This window comes from Nuphar pumila, chromosome 5 (assembly GCF_984573655.1).
Source record: "Nuphar pumila chromosome 5, dmNupPumi1.hap1.1, whole genome shotgun sequence".
NCBI lineage: Eukaryota > Viridiplantae > Streptophyta > Magnoliopsida > Nymphaeales > Nymphaeaceae > Nuphar > Nuphar pumila.
Window position 1 is genome coordinate 46250641 of NC_143253.1, and position 15472 is coordinate 46266112.

A 15472-nucleotide genomic window follows, 5' to 3' on the forward strand; every position below is an offset into this window, starting at 1 on the left:
TTCTTTTTATCAGTCGACCGAACAGAATGTTTGTTTTTCAGAAGTTTTTAGCAGCAGTCGACTAAAAGGTTTTTCAGTCTACTGATGATATTATCAGTCGACTAACTTTTCTCCAGTCGACTAAGTTTCAAAAGTTCAGATTTTCAAACGGCTCGATTAACAGATCAGTCGACCGACGATAACTGTCAGTCTACTAATAACTAACTATTAGTCGACTAACTGATGTTTCAGTCGACTAATTTTGCCGTTTTCCTGAAACTTCAAAAAGGCGTGTCTTTTCATTTTTCAAACATTTTGATCGTTCAAAATGGATAGTTTTGACACCCTTTCATACTCTCAACGTATGGAATCTTTTAACTATAAATATGAGTGCATTTTACACTCAAAAACAACAATTCAATCGATTTGAATCTTGCTTTTCACTCCTATTCATTCAAGTATTTGTTTTCTCACTCACGTGATATTTTCACTTCAGTTTTTCACTCAAATCACTTTGAGAGATAGTGAATTCGTGAGTAGAGTGTTTCAACAACCTCAAAAGCCAATTGCATCTCATTTGCATTCAAAAGGAAGGCTCATAGGTTGTATTGTAAGTTGTTATTTCTTTTGTGTAAAAAGAAAGACTCCTTGGTGTAAAGGAGTTGTTTGCTTTCAGTTGGGTTGTTACTGAAAGTGGGACCGGTTTATGGTCTGTGTGATCTTGTAGTTTACAAGGTTGATAGTGGAAATCTCAAGCTGGTTTTTGCTTGGGGACTGAATGTAGGTCGGGTTTGACCGAACCAGGATAAAATCTTGTGTTCTTTGTGTATTTGCTTTGAGATTTGCAAAATCATTCAATATTCCGCAGAAAGTTTTAAAAGCACTATTCACCCCCCTCTAGTGCTCGTTGTCTCGATCCTAGTGCACTTTCATTTGGTATCAGAGCCAGGTTTGCTATTACTTTGATTTGACCATCAAATAGCATGGCAACTACAACATCTTAGCACAAAGAAGGAAGCTCCTCTGTTCGGCCTCCTCTCTTCGACGGAACAAACTATGGATACTGGAAAGTAAGAATGACAATATTCCTGCAATCCATGGATCTCGATATTTGGAGAGTTGTTTCAGAAAATTACCAAACTCCATCAACTGATTTCAGTCGATGGACCGATGATGAAAAGAAGACTGCTTCACTTAATGCCAAGGCAATGAATGCCTTATATTGTGGCGTTGACAAGGTAGAGTTCAATCGCATCTCTCAATGCTCTACAGCTAATGAAATCTGGCATACTCTTCTTGTAACACATGAAGGTACGTCAAAGGTAAAGGAATCTAAAATTACTTCTTTAGTTCATAAATTTGAATTGTTCAAAATGAAGCAAAATGAATCTATATCGGACATGGTAACTAGAATGACCGATATAACTAACACTTTGAAATCCCTTGGAAAAGAATATTCACAAGTGGATTTAGTCAGAAAGATTCTAAGGTGTTTAACTCCTGAATGGGAGAGAAAAACCACTGCTATTGAAGAAGCAAATGATCTCAATACTCTCACTCTTGAAGACTTAGTTGGTAACTTAATGGCATATGAGGTCCAACTTCAAGACAGACAAGAAGAAGAGCCTAAAAAAAAATCTCTTGCTTTTAAGGCTACTTTTGACTCAGAAAATTCTGAAGAAGATGAAGATGAAGATATTGCCCTCATCACAAGGCATTTCAGAAGATTCATCAAAAAGGGAAGATTTCAAAGAAAGGCAAAGAAAGCAGATTCTTCCATTCCCAATGAAGTAAAGTGCTTTAACTGCAAAAAGGCAGGACATATCAAGAAAGATTGTCCTCTTCTCAAATTCAAGCCCAAGGACCAATTCAAGAAGAAAAAGGCATTTCAAGCATGTTGGGATGATAGTGACTCCTCTTCCGATGAAGAATCAAATGAAGAAGTCACCAACATGTGTTTTGTAGCACAAGAAGATTCGGTAAGTCAATTTGACTATGATGAGTTATTTGAAGCATTTAATGATTTATATGCTAAATTTAAGAGTCTTAGTTCTAAAAATAAAGAGTTAAAAACTGAAAATTTAACTCTTGACTCTCAAAATAAAGTGTTACTTCAAGAAATAGAAGATCTTAAGAAGGAAAATTCTTGCCAAGCACTTGAGATAAAAGAAATTGGAGTTAGAACCAATCTCTTACAAAATGAAATATTTAGTCTTAAAGAAAAGTCAAATGATCTTCTTTCAATAGTGACCAAATTCACGAATGGTCAAAAGAATCTAGAAAAACTTCTTGGTTCTCAAAGATGCTCGGTTAATAAAACCGGATTGGGATATAGCTTCTTTGATACTCAAAATAGACCAAACTATGTGGTGAAAAATCAAAGACATTATTCTCAACCTTTTGTTCATAAAACTAAACTTTCTAGTTCTAATAGAAATGCATCTAGAAATGATTATTCTAGAAATGTTTATTCTAAATCCTTTTATAGAAAGAATACTTATTATCAAAGGAAACCAAAATCCAAATGGATATGGGTTCCTAAGACTAACTCTCATGGACCCGAAAATAGAAAGGGGTCAAATGCTCTGTTTTCTGATTTTGTTGTAGGTACACAACATAAGGAGCAAATGGATATTGGACAGCGGCTGTTCCAAACATATGACTGGAAGGCCGGAGTTATTTTCTACCCTCCAAAATAAGGATGGAGGAACCGTCACCTTTGGTGACAATAACAAGGGAAAAGTGATAGGTATTGGTAATATTGGTAATCCAAAATTTTCCTTGATAGAAAATGTTCTTTTAGTAGATGGTTTAATGCATAATTTAATATCTATTAGTCAATTATGTGATAAAGGTTTTCATATTTTTTTGAAAATGATTTATGCTTAATTTCTGATTTTCAATCTAAAAAGATCATTTTTAAAGGTAAAAGAAGAAACAATGTGTATGAACTATATCTAGATGAATTACCCTCTTTTAATGAAAAATGTCTTATTGTTTCAAATGAAATTCAATGGTTATGGCACAAGAGACTTGGACATGTTAACTTTAAAATTATTTCAAAATTATCCAAGAATGATCTTGTAAGAGGCCTACCTAGAATACCATATAAAAAGGATCACTTATGTGATGCTTGTCAAAGGGGTAAACAAATCAAGAGTTCTTTTAAAGCTAAAGATATAGTTTCAACAAAACGTCCTCTTGAACTTTTACATTTAGATCTATTTGGACCATCTAGAATTCAAAGTTTGAATGGTAGCAAGTATGCTTTTGTTATAGTAGATGATTATTCTCGGTTTACATGGGTGATTTTTCTAAAAAGCAAAAATGATGCTTTTTCAGAATTTTCTAAACTTTGTAGAAGAATTACAAATGAAAAATCTACATCTATTATTAAAATTCGTAGTGATCATGGTGGTGAATTTGAAAATGAATCTTTTCTAAAGTTTTGTGATTTACATGGTATATCTCACAACTTTGCTTTTCCTAGAGCGGCTCCACAAAATGGAGTTGTTGAAAGAAAGAATAGAACTTTGCAAGAATGTGCTAGAACCATGCTTCAAGATAAAAATTTACCAAAATATTTTTGGGCTGAAGCAATTAATACAGCATGTTATGTCTTAAATCGTGTTCTTATTCGACCAATTTTACATAAAACATGTTTTGAATTGTATTATGATCGTATACCAAAGATCTCATATTTCAAAATTTTTGGTAGTAAATGTTTCTTGTTAAATACCAAAGATAATCTTGATAAGGTTGATTCAAAATCAGATGAATCAATATTTCTTGGATATTCTTCTAGAAGTAAAGCATATCGTATTTTCAATAAAAGAACATCTTGTATTGAAGAATCTTTACATGTTGCATTTGATGAGAATTGTGAGCATGTTATTCCTCTAAGCGAAGAAGAAGAAGCAATACTTCAAGAAGAACCCTTGATAGAGAGTACTTTTCAAGAAAATATTCCTCTTCAACCGGTTTGGAAAGAAGTTCCTAATCATCCACATGAACAAGTTATTGGTGAAATAAAGAGTGGTGTCCAAACTAGAAGGCAGTTAGAAAAATATATTGCAAATGTTGCTTTCATATCTAAATTAGAACCAAAGAATATCAATGAGGCATGTGATGATGAATTTTGGCTTTTAGCCATGTCTGAAGAACTTAACCAATTTACTAGGAATGATGTTTGGGATCTAGTTAATAGACCAAAGGATCATCCAGTAATTGGAACACGATGGGTCTTCCGAAATAAGCTGGATGAAAATGGTGAAGTCATTCGTAACAAAGCAAGGCTAGTGGCACAAGGATATAATCAAGAAGAAGACATAGATTTTGATGAAACCTATGCACCAGTGGCTCGATTAGAGTCAATTCGTATGATGCTTGCTTTTGCTAGTTACATGAACTTCAAGTTATATCAAATTGATGTTAAGAGTGCATTCTTAAATGGACACATCAATGAAGAAGTTTATGTAGAGCAACCTCCAGGCTTTGAAAATGAGAAATATCCAGAAAAGGTCTACAAATTGAAAAGATCTCTGTATGGACTCAAACAAGCACCAAGAGCGTGGTATGAAAGACTACGAAATTTTCTAGAACAATCTGGTTTTTCCATTGGTCGGGTAGACTCCACTTTATTTATTAAACATTTTAATTCAGATATTCTTATTGTGCAAATTTATGTTGATGACATAATATTTGGTTCTACTAATGATTTTCTTTGTAAAGAATTTGCTAAGGCTATGCTGGAAGAGTTTGAAATGAGCTTGATGGGCGAATTAAACTACTTCCTTGGACTTCAAATAAAGCAAACTGAAGAAGGAATCTTCATCAATCAGGGTAAGTATACAAAAGAACTTCTCAAGAGATTTGGGATGGACTCATCGAAATCAAGAAGGAATCCTATGAGTACAACTACTTCTCTTGATAAAGATGAAAATGGTAAAAGTGTAGATACTAAGCTCTACAGAGGTATGATCGGATCTCTATTATACTTAACTGCTAGTCGACCTGATATTATGTTTAGTGTTTGTATGTGTGCAAGATTTCAAGCTAATCCAAAGGAATCTCATTTAACTGCAGTAAAACAAATTCTTTGTTATTTGAAAGATACTTCAGATTTCGGTTTGTTTTACCCAAAATCATCTTCCTTTGATTTAGTTTCATATAGTGATGCAGATTTTGCAGGAAGTAAATCTGATCGCAAGAGTACCAGTGGAACTTGTCATTTCTTGGGAAATTCCTTAGTCTCTTGGTTTAGTAAAAAGCAAAATTCAGTATCACTCTCAACAACTAAAGCTGAATATATAGCGGCTAGTTTAGCATGTTCACAAGTACTTTGGATGAAACAAACCTTAAAAGATTTTGGTTTAAACTACTCCACAACAACTATTTATTGTGATAACACTAGTGCTATAAATCTTTCGAAAAATCCTATTCAGCACTCAAGAACTAAGCATATTGAAGTTAGACATCATTTTTTAAGAGATCATGTGTTAAAAGGATATATTTCGTTAAAATTTATTTCCACTAAAGAACAACATGCCGATATCTTCACTAAACCTCTTAAAAATGAAGATTTTATGAGAATTAGGAGAGAACTAGGTATTTGCTCATTTTTGGATTTATAAAAATGCTGATTTTTGAACAAAATCTCAAAATCGCACTATATTAGTCGACCGATAAAATTCTAGTCGACTGATGTTTTATATTTTGGAATGTATCGCACCATATTAGTCGACCGATATATTTCTAGTCGACTGATGATATTTTTAGAATAAGTCACACTTTTTAGTCGACCGATAAAGTTTTAGTCGACTAAATTTTTTTAAAAAAATTTTAAGTGAAGGGACCCGACACCCCTTGGATTTATTTTAAAACCCATTTTTTTTAAAAAAAAAAAAAAGGCATCGTTTCACTTCGTACCTTTTCGTTTTTTCTTAAAAACGAAACCCTTAAACCCCTCTTTCTCTCTTGCCTCTCTCTCTTCCGAAAAACCCTCGGAGTGCCGTTCGACTCCATCTTCGCCGGGATAACAGGGAGACGCCAAAATCTTCTGGCCGTGATCTTGAAACGCCGGAATCCTCTTGCAGTGACTGGCGCATCTTCAAAACACGCCGGAACTCTCTTGCCGTGTTTTAAAATAGAGATACGAGTTAAAAGTCTATTTTGCTTATGCTATTTTTGCCCTTACTCTTTTTGATTCTGACAAAGGGGGAGAAAAAGATAAAGATAGCATTACATTGAAATTGCAGGAGATCTTGAAAAAAAGATGATAGCAATTACATTACAGGAGATCTAGCATGAGAAATGCAGAATTAAGAGAAAAAGAAAGCTTTGAATGAATGTATTTCTAAATGCATGAAGAAATGATGAAGAAATGATGAATGGAAATGCAAACCAATCTATATGTGATATATGTGCTTTAAATGTGCTAACTTTTAATGTTTTGCAGCATATTGATAGGGGGAGTAAAATCTCCATCTATGCATCTAAATGCTTCATCTTTGATTAAGTTTGTCATCATAAAAAAGGGGGAGATTGTTACGACAATGAAGCCATACATGATACTTCAAGTACAAGGTTTTGATGATGAGCAAATGGAATCAACTGCATTTCAGCTAAGGCTATGAAGAAATTGAAGAATTCAGTGAAGAATCCTTGAAGACTAGTGTGCAAATGTTTAATTCATTAAAAGTCTTAAATTCTTGTAAGAGCCTTACTTAGAGTGCATAATTAGGTTGCATTTCACCTTAAAAATCTTTAGAAAAACTTTTCTAAAAGAAACTCTTTTGAAAATCTTTTTAGAAAACTCTTTTCTTAAATTTTCATGTTTATTAGTCGACCAATAGACTTATCAGTCGACTAATCCTTTCGCGCCATATTTTCTAAAAAAAAATCATTCTTGTCAAATTAGTCGACCGAAGATTTTATCAGTCGACTGGACAGAATGTATGTTTTCTGGAAAATTAGCAGCAGTCGACTAATGGTTTTATCAGTCGACTGAACAGAACATGTGTTTTCTGAAAAATTTAGCAGCAGTCGACTAATTCTTTTTATCAGTCGACCGAACAGAATGTTTGTTTTTCAGAAGTTTTTAGCAGCAGTCGACTAAAAGGTTTTTCAGTCTACTGATGATATTATCAGTCGACTAACTTTTCTCCAGTCGACTAAGTTTCAAAAGTTCAGATTTTCAAACGGCTCGATTAACAGATCAGTCGACCGACGATAACTGTCAGTCTACTAATAACTAACTATTAGTCGACTAACTGATGTTTCAGTCGACTAATTTTGCCGTTTTCCTGAAACTTCAAAAAGGCGTGTCTTTTCATTTTTCAAACGTTTTGATCATTCAAAATGGATAGTTTTGACACCCTTTCATACTCTCAACGTATGGAATCTTTTAACTATAAATATGAGTGCATTTTACACTCAAAAACAACAATTCAATCGATTTGAATCTTGCTTTTCACTCCTATTCATTCAAGTATTTGTTTTCTCACTCACGTGATATTTTCACTTCAGTTTTTCACTCAAATCACTTTGAGAGATAGTGAATTCGTGAGTAGAGTGTTTCAACAACCTCAAAAGCCAATTGCATCTCATTTGCATTCAAAAGGAAGGCTCATAGGTTGTATTGTAAGTTGTTATTTCTTTTGTGTAAAAAGAAGGACTCCTTGGTGTAAAGGAGTTGTTTGCTTTCAGTTGGGTTGTTACTGAAAGTGGAACCGGTTTATGGTCTGTGTGATCTTGTAGTTTACAAGGTTGATAGTGGAAATCTCAAGCTGGTTTTTGCTTGGGGACTGGATGTAGGTCGGGTTTGACCGAACCAGGATAAAATCTTGTGTTCTTTGTGTGTTTGCTTTGAGATTTGCAAAATCATTCAATATTCCTCAGAAAGTTTTAAAAGCACTATTCACCCCCCCTCTAGTGCTCGTTGTCTCGATCCTAGTGCACTTTCAGTGCATTCTCTCTGAAATGTTTTAACAATTTGCCAAAATCCTCTTATTCTCGACTTTTTAAAGATATTTTTGTTCTGCAATTAAATATAGTATGATTATCGTAAATTATTTTTGTGAACATTACACAAAATATGTAAACCTTCTTTAATTAAGCACTCTTGACGTATGCTCGAAAATATGGTATGACCTTCCCAAATAGTTTTTTGCATCACCCAAAATGTGTTAACATATACTCCAAAACGTATGTCCACCAATATGGTATGATCGTCGCAAATCATTTTTGTGAATGTCGTTCAAAATGTGAACCTTTTTTAAATAAACACTCTTGAGGTACGACTGTAAATATGGTACGATTGTCGCAAATCATGTTTGTGAATGTCATCAAAAGTCTGCAAACCTCTTTTAACTATATTTCTCATCGTATGTATGCAAATATGATATGATTGTCGCAAATCATTTTTGCAAATTTCACCTAAAATATGTGAATCTCTTTTAACTAGTTTTTTCAACGTACGTTCGCAAATATAATACGACATTCGCAAATCATGTTTATGAATGTTTTCAAAATCTATGAACCTCCTGTAACTAAATAGTTACCTTTATAAATCATTTGTTTAGAGTGAGATACCATTTTTTTCATGGTATTTGATTCACCTCCTGTAACTAAATAGTTACCTTTATAAATCATTTGTTTAGAGTGAGTTTTTTTTCATGGTGACTTCATTTTAAAACATAATTTTTTTTTTGCAGATTTCTCAACGGAACTCTCTTGTGCCCCGCCACCCGTGGTAAGTAAGTGACAAAAACAATGCAAATCGGGTAAATACCCGTGGTGAGTAAGTGATGCAAGCGCATCACATGTTATTTAATTTATTGAATGTAACACTTTATTGTTCACACACTCACTTAGTTGTTGATATCTAGGACTGCTTTGTTGGAGTTCGGAGATCATGCTGAGCATGATTTTAATGTATGAATATGAAAGTGTTCTTATTTTTGGAGTACGGAGTTCATGCTAGGCATGGTAGTAGTTAGTGGGATATTGAAGTGTGTTTGCTGCAGGTACATGTTTGAGATTTGTTTGATATGAATTATTTCGATGTATTGCAATGTTTGATGTGATTGTATCCATGCTTACATGTAGTTACTTTCAATTTGATTATGTCTACCATGTAAAATTGTATACTGAAAGCATGCTTCAAATGAATGTATCGTGTCATGAATAGTTTGCACATGAAAATATTAAGTTATCAATGCATGCATCATAATTCTTGTGATTGTATGACATCATATATTGCATGATAAATTTGATATTTGCTTCATCATAGCATTCTGATGGTTCTCTTTTAACTGGTTAGGATACTATTCGCAACATCATACGACAAAATGACTGCAAACCGTGAATGGATGTACCGTAGGATAGTGGACAATGAGTTATCGCATGAATATATGGATGGTGTTGACAGTTTTATTGAATTTGCAATGGCAAGTGTCAGTACAGTAGATCCCATAGGTCGGATTAGGTGTCCCTACAAGATTTGTAAGAATAATCGATTTGTAGAACCTCATGGCGTTACACATCACCTATACAGGAAGGGTTTTGTGAGTGATTATCAGAACTGGACGTTTCATGGAGAAGAATTTAGAAACGATTTTGATGCATGGGTGAATGTGGTGCACGATAATCCATATACGAATTTGATATTTGATGCCGCAGGAACAGAACTGGGTTCTGCTATGAGTTCTAGTGATGTAAGAACTGCCATAGATGAAGAATCACCAAACGATGCAGCTAGTAGATTTTATGATTTACTTAGAGATGCTGATGAGCCACTTTGGAACAGTTGTGAGAGTCACACTATCTTGTCTGCAGTTCTTCAACTAATGAATTTGAAGTCCGAGTATAATTTGAGTCAATCATGTTTTGACCATTTGTGCATGATTGTGAAGAGTATGTTGCCTAAAGATGAGAAATTGCCACAAAATTTCTATCGTGCGAAAGTTATGGTCAACGCTCTAGGTAGGGGTTACAAAAAGATTGATGTTTGTCCAAATCACTGCATGTTGTATTTCAAGGAGCAGAAAAATGACATATCATGCCCGTCATGTGGGCATCCTCGGTTCAAGCCAAAGACAAGAGGCAATGGTAGCACGAGATCAAAGGAAGTTTCATACAAGTCGCTCCGCTACTTTCCTATCACTCCTAGATTGCAGCGATTGTATATGTCTTCAAGGACAGCTAAACACATGAGATGTCATGCAAATAAAGTTCGACACGATGAAAACAAGATCACGCATCCTGTTGACGCTGAAGCTTGGAAGCACTTTGATCGTACTCATTAGAACTTCACAATGGAAGTGCGAAATGTTAGACTCGGTCTATGTACAGATGGATTTAATCCATTTGGGGGTAGATCAACTCCATACTCATGCTGGCCAATATTTGTAACTCCATACAACCTTCCACCAAGCTTGTGTATGAAACGTCCAAATCTTTTCTTGTCTCTGTTGATCCCTGGTCCGACCTCACCTGGCCAAAATCTTGATGTATATCTAAGGCCATTGATTGATGAATTAAAAGTACTGTGGGATGACGGTGTTACCACGTATGATGCTCACAAAAAACAAAATTTCAACATGAAGGCCGCTATTCTATGGACAATCAGTGACTTCCCTGCATATGGTATGTTATCTGGTTGGAGCACACATGGGAGGTTGGCTTGTCCGTACTGCATGGAGGATTCCAAAGCTTTTAGATTGAGGCATGGAAGGAAGCCTTGCTGGTTTGAGTGCCATCGTCAATTTCTACCCAGCGATCATCCGTTCCGACGTCAAAAGAATGCATTTAAAGCAGGCACAACTGAAATGGAAGGTCCATCCTCAAGATTGTCCGACATAGAGATTCTAAGAAAGTTTATTATACTTCATATCCGAGTATAAAAAAGTCAGATAGAAATGAATGGTGGGCAGTTTGCAAGGTGAAATCCAAACTATACCCCGAGTATGATCAGTTACAGGAAGATGAGTTAGCTGAAGACAGTGATTACTATCAATCAGATGATGTCTATGACTTCGCTTATGGTCACGATGTTGCGCATGATATGCATGTCATATCTCCATTGGCCGATGAAACATTCATAGAGGAATATGATCCAAATGATGTACCAAGTGGACGGGCAAACAATGAAGAAGAAGAAGAAGAAGAAGAAGAAGAAGAAGAAGAAAGTCAAACTAGTGACGAGGAAGAATTCTCAAACTAGTGAGCAAAATCTTATACTACAAACCTCTATTTAAATGCATTGTAATACTTGATGTGAGTTGTATTGCAATACTTGGTGTGAATGATTAAAAATTTTATTTGAATGTATTGTAATACTTGATACGAATGATTCGAATGCATTGTAATACTTGATGTGAATGATTTCAATTATCTGAATGTATTATAATTTATGCAACGAATGATTTGAATTAGTGCAATACTTGATGTGAATGATTTGAATTATTTGAATGCATTGCAATGCTTGATGTGAATGACTTGAATGCATTGTAATACTTGATGTGAATTATTTGAATGTATTGTATGACATATGTTATTTGTTAGAATATGGTTCGTGGAGGTTATAGTGGTCGCTCATCCAGTAGTAGCCAGGCTCAGCCTTCATCTTCACGGACTCCTGTGATAGGTATATCATATAACTAATTGGATGCTTGATTAGTTCAAATGCGCATTCTGAGAATTTCTAATATATTTTTTTATAGATGATGTTGCTCCTGTACACGACCCACCTACACCAGTTGATCACACAAGTCAAGAGACAATACAGGAAACAGGGTCTTCTCAGGCTGGCACAAGAAGACTCATTCGAATAGTGTATATCGATAATCGACCGTAAGTATTTTGTTTTCAATTATTGCATATCTTTTAAATATTTTATATTGATATTTACTGTGTAACAATTCATGTGCAGCACAAGGTTTGAGCCACAAGAAGTAGTACGAGAGATTAGGAATTCACTTCTTCAACATCTACCAGGACCAGTTGCTCAATGGAAAGAGTACCCAAAGGAGGTGTTAGACAGATTGTGGTCCTCATTCATGGTATACAGTTGTTCCTCATAGTTAATGTGTTTCATAGTTAATTTATTTAAGCAATGTCTACAGAATGACTGAAAATATTTGTAGGCTTCGAATCGCTTCGCAACTACGATGGAAGAAAATGATGCAAGGAAGGTGTGGCAGAAGGTGGCTGCCAATCGATTTGCAGACATGCTGCACACTATGAAGACTGCAGCAAAAAAAGCATCTGGCGTAGTAGATGATCCATTACTGTGGAAGGGCCATGGTCTTATTACTATCAGGAGAGATTACTGGGATGAAATGTGCGATAAGTGGGCGGGAGATGCATTTAGAAATCGCTCTGCGAAGGCTGCACAAAATCGATCGAAGATGCCCGAAGCCCATCTACACACAGGTGGATCTAAGACATTTGGGAGCCACTTAAAGAAAATGGTAACTCATCAATATATAATATTAATTTTATAAGTATTGTTGCAAACTTGTGTACTAAATCTTTTGTCATTTAACTTCGCAGAAAGCAGAAAAAGGAGGCAGTGTACCATATAAAGATGTGTTTGTAGAAACACATAAACGGAAGACCAAGGGAGTCTTCGTATCAGAGAAGGCGAGAACAACAACGGTATGTATTAATTCTATTAATAATCATTGCAATATATATGCAAGTTATCATTAATTATTAATGAATACTTTAAACATTATTTTGTAGGAGGCATATGAGCAACAAATGGTAGAGCGATATGGCGATGACGCTACTCAACATCCATCATTTGATCCTACAACATGGGTGACTGCAGCAGGTGAACCCAAAAAAGGTCGCGTATTCGGGTTTGAGAGTAATATGAACACTTCACCAGTTATTGGTTCTTCCAGTTACGGCTCACCGACTTCTTGCGCCGACATAAGCTCCAAGCAGCCGACTATTCTTTCCAGTGATGATGTACGCGAGATCATTAATGAATCACTGAATAACTACTTCCAATACACCGTCGCCCCCTTTCTCCGAAATGAGATCAAGGCCGCTGTTCAGGATAGGGGATCTTCGATTCCAGGTCCCTCTCAGGTATAATCACATATTCAGTTTTTTGTCTGCCTTAGAACACATATGAGCATAATCGAATCACATATATAACTTTTTGCCTGCCTAAAAACACATATGAGCATGTTATAATCACATATTCAGTTTTTTGACTGCCTTAGAGCACATATGAGCATGCTATAATAACATATAGAGTTTTTTTATTGCATTAGAGCACATATGAGCATGCTATAATCACATATAAAGTTTTTTTGCCTGCCTAAGAACACATATGAGCATGATAGAATCACATATAAAGTTTTTTTGACTGCATTAGAACACATATGAGCATGCTATAATCACATATTCAGTTTTTTGACTGCCTAAGAACACATATGAGCATATTATAATCACATATTCAGTTTTTTGACTGCCTTAGCACACATATGAGTATGCTATAATAACATATAGAGTTTTTTTACTGCCTTAGAACACATATGAACATGTTATATATCATTTATGATAGAATCACATATAAAAATTTTTGCTTTGCCTGCCTTAGAGCACATATGAGCTTGCTATATTCACATATTCAATTTTTTTACTGCCTTAGCACACATACGAGCATGATTGAATCACATATATAGTTTTTTGCCTGCCTTAAAGCACATCTGAGCATGGTAGAATCACATATAGAGTTTTTCTAGATGCCTTAGAACACATATGAACATGCTATAATCACATATTTAATTTTTTGACTGCCTTAGCACACATATGAGCATGATAGAATCATATATATATATATATATATATATATATATATATATATATATATATATATATATATATATATAACTTTTTGTCTGCCTTAGAGCACATATGAGCATGATAGAATCACATATAGAGTTTTTTTATTGCCTTAGATCACACATGAGCACATGATAGAATCACATATAGTGTGTAATTTATTTCATTATATTTTGTTTATCAATACTGACTGTTCTTTTCTTGTGTAGGCTGCTAGCGATAATCAGCGTAGTGGAGCTGAAGGGACAGATAAAGACAATGAACAAGAAGACGCACAAAATCTTGGCGATGATTAGAGGACTGTGTTGAAGAAGTTCTATTTTTTTATGTTTCCTAATTGTAATTGTTGAATTGTAAATAATTAAACTTCTTAATTTTAAGGTAGAACGATTAATTGTTGTAGATTCTTGTTATATGAAATTTTTTGTGTGGTTTATTTTTTATTTACAGGAAATATAAATTGTACAGGAAATAGAAATTGCTCGGTATTTAATTTTCAAATAATTTTTTTTAAATTTTTTTTCGTGTTTGCGACAGAACCATCCGTCGCTATTTATATTAATCTAGCGACGGCATAGCGACGGAAGTAAATCCGTCGCCAAGCCGTGGTCGCCGTTTAGTACCGGCGGATTGGCGACGGAATATAACGCTCGTTATTCCGTCGCAATTAGCGACGGACCTGGCGACGGAATAATTCCGTCGCTAGTTAGCGTCGAAATATTCACGACGTAAGCATACTGTCGCCTCGTTGTCGCTAATCCGTCGCTAACCATGTTAGCGACGGATTAGCGACGGAATGTGGTCGTCGCTAATCTACTGCTTTGTTGTAGTGTAAGGCTGTCTTAGGTTCAAGCCTGGTTTATGTGATCTAATCTGGTTGGGCCCTGTGATATCTCATATAGTATGGTACACTACGTGGAGAGACCTATCATATCTACAATTTTGTAATGGATTGAATTGGAGACAAACTCCTTAACACATTAGGTTATGGTCCTCAAACCTTATATAATGACCCTTTCTTCAAGCTCCCCATAAGTCAGAAAGAGAATTCAGTCACTCTCTCATTAAGTCTAGAGAAAAGAAAATGGCCAGATATACAGGTTCTGAAAGATCATACCGTCAACGATCTACCGAAGCACCAATGAATTTAGGTACGCTTTCACATCAAGTTTGGTTTCCGTTTTCGTTTCAATGATTTAGCAAGAACATGTAAATCGGTCATCTTTCGTTTTCAGTGAATTTCTAAATCCAACACATTCACCACACTGCATTTGAGGTCGGCTGGTACAACAACAACCCTAGCCGATCAGTACCTATTAACTCGATTGATGTGTAATCACTTGAAGGTTGAATAGCAATCTACCTTCTCGTTGTAGGTGTGCAAGAGGAATCCGTTCCTAGAGACTGCATAATATAGTTTGCTTAGCCCAAGACCAAACAAATCACAATGGCACTTCTCTTTAGTTTCTTTTTCTGATAGCATAACATTAGAAGTTGAAACCCAGTTAGCTTGGTTATTATAGTAACTCCATTTGAGGCATAAAATTAACAAAAACCAACTATTGTGCATAAAGCTAACTATAGTAATTCATGAACCAGCAGGTCTTGGCTCGTATCACAGCCAAGCATA

The 15472-nt window shown here is 35.1% G+C and overlaps 1 long non-coding RNA gene across 1 annotated transcript; it reads left to right on the top strand.

The window, feature by feature from the left end:
* Positions 1–12874: 12874 nt before the first annotated feature.
* On the top strand, positions 12875–14284 carry LOC149837508 (uncharacterized). Its single transcript, XR_016432115.1, has 2 exons — positions 12875–13080; positions 14052–14284. It is a non-coding gene; the product is annotated as an uncharacterized LOC149837508 (long non-coding RNA).
* Positions 14285–15472: the final 1188 nt, after the last annotated feature.